At 43.4% G+C, this 7,421-nt stretch overlaps 1 protein-coding gene across 1 annotated transcript in view; it reads left to right on the top strand.

Moving 5' to 3' along the window:
- The first annotated feature begins 4,525 nt into the window (after positions 1 to 4,525).
- Positions 4,526 to 7,421, top strand: part of LOC112077805 (amyloid beta precursor like protein 2-like) — a 26,938-nt gene continuing 24,042 nt past the window's right edge. The window contains exon 1 of the mRNA XM_024144238.2: positions 4,526 to 4,552. The gene's annotated coding sequence lies outside the window, so the exon portion shown is untranslated. The remainder of the gene's footprint in view (positions 4,553 to 7,421) is intronic.

The raw sequence follows: 7,421 nt of genomic DNA, 5'->3' as shown, positions 1-7,421 counted from the left end.
TGGCTATATAACAGGGCGTACCAGGTAATGACTTGAACTATATACAGGAAGTACCAGGTAATAACATGGTTATATACAGGGAATACAGGTATAAATGGCTATATAACAGGAAGTTACCAGGGTAATAACATGGTTATATACAGGGAATACAGGTAATAACATGGCTATATACAGGAAGTCAGGTAAATAACATGGCTATATACAGGGAATACAGGTAATAACATGGCTATATACAGGAAGTACCAGGTAATAGCATGGCTATATAAGGAAGTACCAGGTAATAACACGGCAATTAAGGAGTACAGGCTAATAACACGGCTATATACAGGGAGTACCAGGTAATAACACGGCTATATACAGGGAGTAAGGTAATAACACGGCCTTAATATACAGGAGTACAGGTATACCAAACGGCTTATACAGGAATACCAGGTATAGCACTGGTCATATACAGGGAGTACCAGGTAATAACATGGCTATATACAGGAAGTACAGGTAATAGCATGGCTATATACAGGGTACCAGATAATAAATGCTATATACAGGGAATACCAGGTAATAACATGGCTATATACAGGGAGTACCAGGTAATAACATGGTCATATACAGGAAGTACCAGGTAATGGAGTAGATATGTCATATAACTAGGGATAGAGTGGCAGATAATAAACAGTAAGCAGGAGCGTATGTGATGAGTCAAAAAAAAAATAAGTTAATTCAAAAAGGGTCAATGCAGATAGTTTCAATAATTAACGGACTAACTATTGAGACTAACTATTGAACTATTTAGTAGTCTTCTGTCTTGGGGTAGAAGCTGTTCAGGGTCCTGTTGGTTCAGTTTAGTCAATTTGTAATGTGTATATACAGATATTATATATACATAAACATGTGACTCGTATACGACTAATTAGCCTATTAAAATGTTGGTCTGACTCATAAAGGTAATTCAAATATACAGCAAGCATTAGACAGTGAGTTGGACTTGCAAGAATTGGTCTGAAGAATTGTTTATATCAAAGGCCGATATGTTTTTTATTTAAAACCTTTTTTAACCTTTATTTAACTAGGAAGTCAGTTAAGAACAAATTCTTATTTACAATGACGGCCTAGGAACAGTGGGTTAACTGCCTTGTTCAGGGGCAGAACGACAGATTTTTACCTTGTCAGTTCGGGGGATTTTGATCTAGCAACCCTTTCGGTCACTAGTCCAATGCTCTAACCACTAGGCTACCTGCGCCCTGTAATTAACATTGTTACAATAAATGGATTCACATACAAGGCATACACTTAAGTTACAAGCATTACACAGCATACCAGTAGACATATGGATCCTAAGGTTAACTGACAAGACAAAGCATGAACAAAGAGATGCTTACTAGGCCAGAAAGCCTTAGAAAATGAGAATTGATGACACAACCTTCCGTCGTGGATACAGGAAGAGAGAAGACAATTCAATTTAGAACATCAGAAGGTGTAACCTTTCAACCCAAAACCAACCACCATTAACCAATCAAACGATACCAAGTTTCCAGTAACCTAAACTAACCAGGCCAAATCTCCACAGTTGTCACAACAACTGCTTGTGTGATGAAAGGGGGATGAGACCGATGTAAATCAGACAGAATTCTGAGAAGACAATGAACCCTTTACACAATGGAGGAATTCAGAGTTGTCCCTGTACAGATATCAAGTTACTACCAGAGATCATACATGCATATAGATAGCATCGAGTTTGTCTGTGCAGAGATCATACATCAGATAGATAGCATCAGAGTTGTCCCTGTACGAGAGATACAAGTTCCACAGAGATCATACATACAGATAGAATAGCATCAGAGTTTGTCCTGTACAGAGATAAAGTTACTACAGAGATCATACATACAGATAGATAGCATCAGAGTTGTCCTGTACAGAGATACAAGTTACCACAGAGATCATAACATACAGATAGATAGCATCAAGAGTTGTCCTGTACAGAGATAGCAAGTTACCACAGAGATATACATACAGATAGATAGCATCAGAGTTGTCCTGTACAGAGATACAAGTTACTACAGAGATAATACATATAGATACCAAGAGATATAGTCAGTCCTCTGGATACTGTAACAGAGACACATGCATAGTCAGTCTCTGGATACTGTAACAGATATATATAGTCAGTCCTCTGGATACTGTAACAAGAATCATAGTCAGTCCTCTGGATACTGTAACAGGACATTAGTAAGTCTCTGGATACTGTAACAGAGATATAGTCAGTCCTCTGGATACTGTAACAGAGATATAGTCAGTCTCTTTGGATACTGTACAGAGACATTCAATAGTCAGTCTCTGGATACTGTAACAGAGATATAGTCAGTCCTCTGGATATTAACAGAGATATAGCAGTCCTCTGGATACTGTAACCAGAGATATAGTCAGTCCTCTGGCTACTGTAACAGAGATATACAATGTTGGCCCTCAGAGGGGAAGGGATGACTAGTCCCTTGGGAATTGTCCTTTTGTTCCTGGATTATTTTGTCATTCATCTCCAGTTGACAGAGAACTCTTCAATGAGGGCCAAGCCTACACCAGACTTGGTGCTTTCGATACGCTTTGCCTTGCAGTAGCAGAGAGAACAGTCTATGTGACTTTGGTGGCTGGTGTCTTTGACAATGTTTAGGGCCTTCTCTGACACTACGCCTGGTATAGAGGTCCTGGATGGCAGGAAGCTTGGCCCAGTGGTTGTACTGGGCTGTACGCACTACCCACTGTAGCGCCTTGCGGTCAGATGCAAGCAGTTTCCCAATCAAGCGGTAATGTAGCCAGTCAAGATGCTCTCGATGGTGCAGCTGGAGAACGACTCGAGTATCTGATCATGCCAAATCTTTTCAGTCTCCGGGGGGGGGGGAAGGGACGTTGTCGTGCCCTCTTCACGACTGTGTTGGTGTGTGAGGACCATGAATAGAACTTGATAGATCCTTAGTGATGTGGACACTGAGGAACTTGAAGCTCTGGACCCGCTCCACTACAGCCCCCACGATMTGAAGGGGGCGTGCTCAACCCTCCGTTTCCTGTAGTCCACGATCTGCTCCTTTGTCTTGCCGACTTTGAGGGAGATTGTTGTTCTGGCACCACACTGCCAAGTCTCGGACCTCCCTAATAGGCTGTCTCATCGTCGTCGGTGATCAGGGCTTAAAAACATTTCTGTCGTCAGCAAACTTAATGATGGTTTTGGCCATTCAGTCGAGGGTGAACAGGAAGTACAGGAGGGGAGTAGACACACCCCTGAGGGGGACCCGTGTCGAGTGGCAGATGTGTTGTTACCTACCTGATGAGCTTGGAGGGCACTATGGTGTTGAATGCTGAGCTGTWGTCAATTTACAGAATTCTCACGTAGGTGTGTCTCTTGTCCAGGTGGGAGAGCGATATAGATTGCATCTGTGAATCTGTTGGGGTGAGTGTGTTATCTCACTATGCAGTGTGTCCCCTTCAGCACTTCCAGGCCACGGTAGAGTCCCTGGAAGAGGAGGCAGCCAGTGAAAAGCAGCAGCTGGTTGAGACCCACCTGGCTCGGGTAGAGGCCATGCTTAACGACCGCCGCCGCCTGGCGCTGGAGAACTACCTAGCCGCCCTGCAGGCTGACCCACCGAGGGTAGGTTACAGACAACACACATACACTCTGGGCAACATGGTCAATCACATGGACACCTTCATCAGTCGTCCTCCGTAGTCTCTGTTCCATGTTTTATAGCTCTTATCTAATATCATGGGGTCCTCCCGGTCCATGTTTATACCTTTATCTAATACCAATCATCCCCATAATCCCTGGTCCATGTTTTATAGCTCTAATTCATGTGGTCCTCCAAATCCCTGTTCCATGTTTATAGCTCTTATCTAATACCATGTGGTCCTCCGTACCTGGTCCATGTTTATAGCTCTATCTCATGTGGTCCTCCATAATCCCTGGTCCATGTTTATAGCTCTAATATCATGTACCTCCTAATCCGTCCTGGTCATGTTTTATACCTCTTATCTAATATCATGTGCTCTAATTCTGTTCCATGTTTTATAGCTCTTTTATCTTGTGGTCCTCCATAATCCCTGTTCCATGTTTTATAGTCTTATCTAATACCAATCATCCTCCATAATCCCTGTCCATGTTTATACTCTTATCTAATACCAATCATCCTCCATAATCCTGTTCCATGTTTTATAGCTCTTATCTAATATCATGTGGTCCCCAAATGGCACCCTATTCTCTCTCTGTCTCTCTCCGTCTTCAGCCCTCTCTGTCTCTCTCCTTCCTGTCCTCTAGTCTCAATGTCAACATACACTACTGACTCTATGGAAGAATCGTGCTTGATGTACTAACCCCCTCTCTCTTCTCCCTCGTCTCCCTCTCTCCACCCTCCCCAGCCCCACCGTATCCTGCAGGCTGGGCTGGCGTATGTGCGTGCGGAGAACAAGGACCGTCAGCCACCCATCCGCCACTACCAACACGTACTGGCTGTGACCCTGAGAAGGCTGCCAGATGAAGCCAGGTACACACCTGACCCCTAACCCTGAACAGGTACAGACCTTTGGTATTCTATGCCCTGTTGCCTATTACAGACAACCCCGTCATTACTGACCAGACAGAAGTGAGCGAGACCATCATAAAGAGAGAGAGAGGATGAAATAGGAGGAGAAGAGGCCATTATGTAATTTGTCTTTAATAAAAGGAGCTTTTGCCATTCATGCTAATACATGTGAATCAGAGGATTCTAGAAGGATCTACAGTGAACCACAGTGTTCTGTCATGGGAAGCTGATTCTAGAAGGTGAGTGGAATCTACAGTGAACCAGTGTTCTGTCATGAGAAGCTGATTCTAGAAGGATGGAGGATCTACAGTGAACCAGTGTTCTGTCATGTGAAGCTGATTCTAGAAGGATGGAGTGATCTACAGTGAACCTGTGTTCTGTCATGAGAAGCTGATTCTAGAAGGATGGAGGGATCTACAGTGAACCAGTGTTCTGTCATGAGAAGCTGATTCTAGAAGGATGGAGTGATCTACAGTGAACCAGTGTTCTGTCATGAGAAGCTGATTCTAGAAGGATGGAGGATCTACAGTGAACCAGTGTTCTGTCATGAGAAGCTGATTCGAAGGATGGAGTGATCTACAGTGAACCAGTGTTCTGTCATGGAGCAGCTGATTCTAGAAGGATGGAGTGATCTACAGTGAACCAGTGTTCTGTCATGAGAAGCTGATTCTAGAAGGATGGAGTGATCTACAGTGAACCAGTGTTCTGTCATGAGAAGCTGATTCTAGAAGGATGGAGTGATCTACAGTGAACCAGTGTTTCTGTCATGAGAAGCTGATTCTAGAAGGATGGAGTGATCTACAGTGAACCAGTGTTCTGTCATGAGAAGCTGATTCTAGAAGGATGGAGTGATCTACAGTGACCCTGTGTTCTGTCATGAGAAGCTGATCTAGAAGGATGGAGTGATCTACAGTGAACCGGTGTTCTGTCATGAGAAGCTGATTCTAGAAGGATGGAGTGATCTACAGTGACCAGTGTTCTGTCATGAGAAGCTGATTCTAGAAGGAATGGAGTGATCTACAGTGAACCAGTGTTCTTGTCAATGAGAAGCTGATTCTAGAAGGATGGAGTGATCTCAGTGAACCAGTGTTCTGTCATGAGAGTGATTCTAGAAGGATGAGTGATCTACAGTGAACCAGTGTCTGTCATGAGAAAGCTGATCTAGAAGGATGAGTGATCTACAGTGAACCAGTTTCTTCATGAGAAGCTGATTCTAGAAAGGATGGAGTGATCTACAGTGAACCAGTGTTCTGTCATGAGAAGCTGATTCTAGAAGGATGGTGATCTACAGTGAACCAGTGTTCTGTCATGAGAAGCTATTTCAGAAGGATGGAGTGATCACAGTGAACCAGTGTTCTGTCATGAGAAGCTGATTCTAGAAGGATGGAGTGATCTACAGTGAACCAGTGTTCTGTCATGAGAAGCTGATCTCAGAAGGATGGAGTGATCTACAGTGAACCAGTGTTCTGTCATGAGAAGCTGATTCTAGAAGGATGGAGTATCTACAGTGAACCAGTGTTCTGTCATGAGAAGCTGATTCTAGAAGGATGGAGTGATCTACAGGAACCAGTGTTCTGTCATGAAAGCTGATTCTAGAAGGATGGAGTGATCTACAGTGAACCAGTGTTCTGTCATGAGAAGCTGATTCTAGAAGGATGGATTCTACAGTGAACCAGTGTTCTGTCATGGAAAGCTATTCTAGAAGGATGGAGTGATCTACAGTGAACCAGTGTTCTGTCATGAGAAGCTGATTCTAGAAGGATGGAGTGATCTACAGTGAACCAGTTTCTGTCATGAGAAGCTGATTCTAGAAGGATGGAGTGATCTACAGTGACAGTGTTCTGTCATGAGAAGCTGATTCTAGAAGGATGGAGTGATCTACAAGTGAACCAGTGTTCTTCATGAGAAGCTGATTCTAGAAGGATGGAGTGATCTACAGTGAACCAGTGTTCTGTCATGAGAAGCTGATTCTAGAAAGATGGAGTGATCTACAGTGAACCAAGTGTCTGTCATGAGAGCTGATTCTGAGGATGGAGTGCTACAGTGAACCAGTGTTCTGTCATGGAAGCTGATTCTAGAAGGATGGAGTGATTACAGTTAACCAGTGTTCTGTCATGAGAAGCTGATTCTAGAAGGATGGATGATCTACAGTGAACCAGTGTTCTGTCATGAAAAGCTGATTCTAGAAGGATGGAGTGATCTACAGTGAACCAGTGTTCTGCATGAGAAGCTGATTCTAGAAGGATGGAGTGATCTACAGTGAACCAGTGTTCTGTCATGAGCAGCTGATTCTAGAAGGATGGAGTGATCTACAGTGAACCAGTGTTTGTCATGGAGAAGCTGATTCTAGAAGGATGAGTGATCTACAGTGAACCAGTGTTCTGTCATGAGAAGCTGATTCTAGAAGGATGGAGTGATCTACAGTGACCAGGTTTCTGTCATGAGAAGCTGATTCTAGAAGGATGGAGTGATCTACAGTGAACCAGTGTTCTGTCATGAGAAGCTGTGATTCTAGAAGGATGGAGTGATCTACAGTGAACCAGTGTTCTGTCATGAGAAGCTGATTCTAGAAGGATGGAGTGATCTACAGTGAACCAGTGTTCTGTCATGAGAAGCTGATTCTAGAAGGATGGAGTATCTACAGTGAACCAGTGTTCTGTCATGAGAAGCTGATTCTAGAAGGATGGAGTGATCTACAGTGAACCAGTGTTCTGTCATGAGAAGCTGATTCTAGAAGGATGAGTCATCTACAGTGAACCAGTGTTCTGTCATGAGAAGCTGTTCTAGAAGAATGGAGTATCTACAGTGAACCAGTGTTCTGTCATGAGAAGCTGATTCTGAAGGATGGAGTGATCTACC

This window comes from Salvelinus sp. IW2-2015, unplaced genomic scaffold (assembly GCF_002910315.2).
Source record: "Salvelinus sp. IW2-2015 unplaced genomic scaffold, ASM291031v2 Un_scaffold4928, whole genome shotgun sequence".
NCBI lineage: Eukaryota > Metazoa > Chordata > Actinopteri > Salmoniformes > Salmonidae > Salvelinus > Salvelinus sp. IW2-2015.
This window is presented reverse-complemented; position numbering and strand designations above follow the sequence as displayed.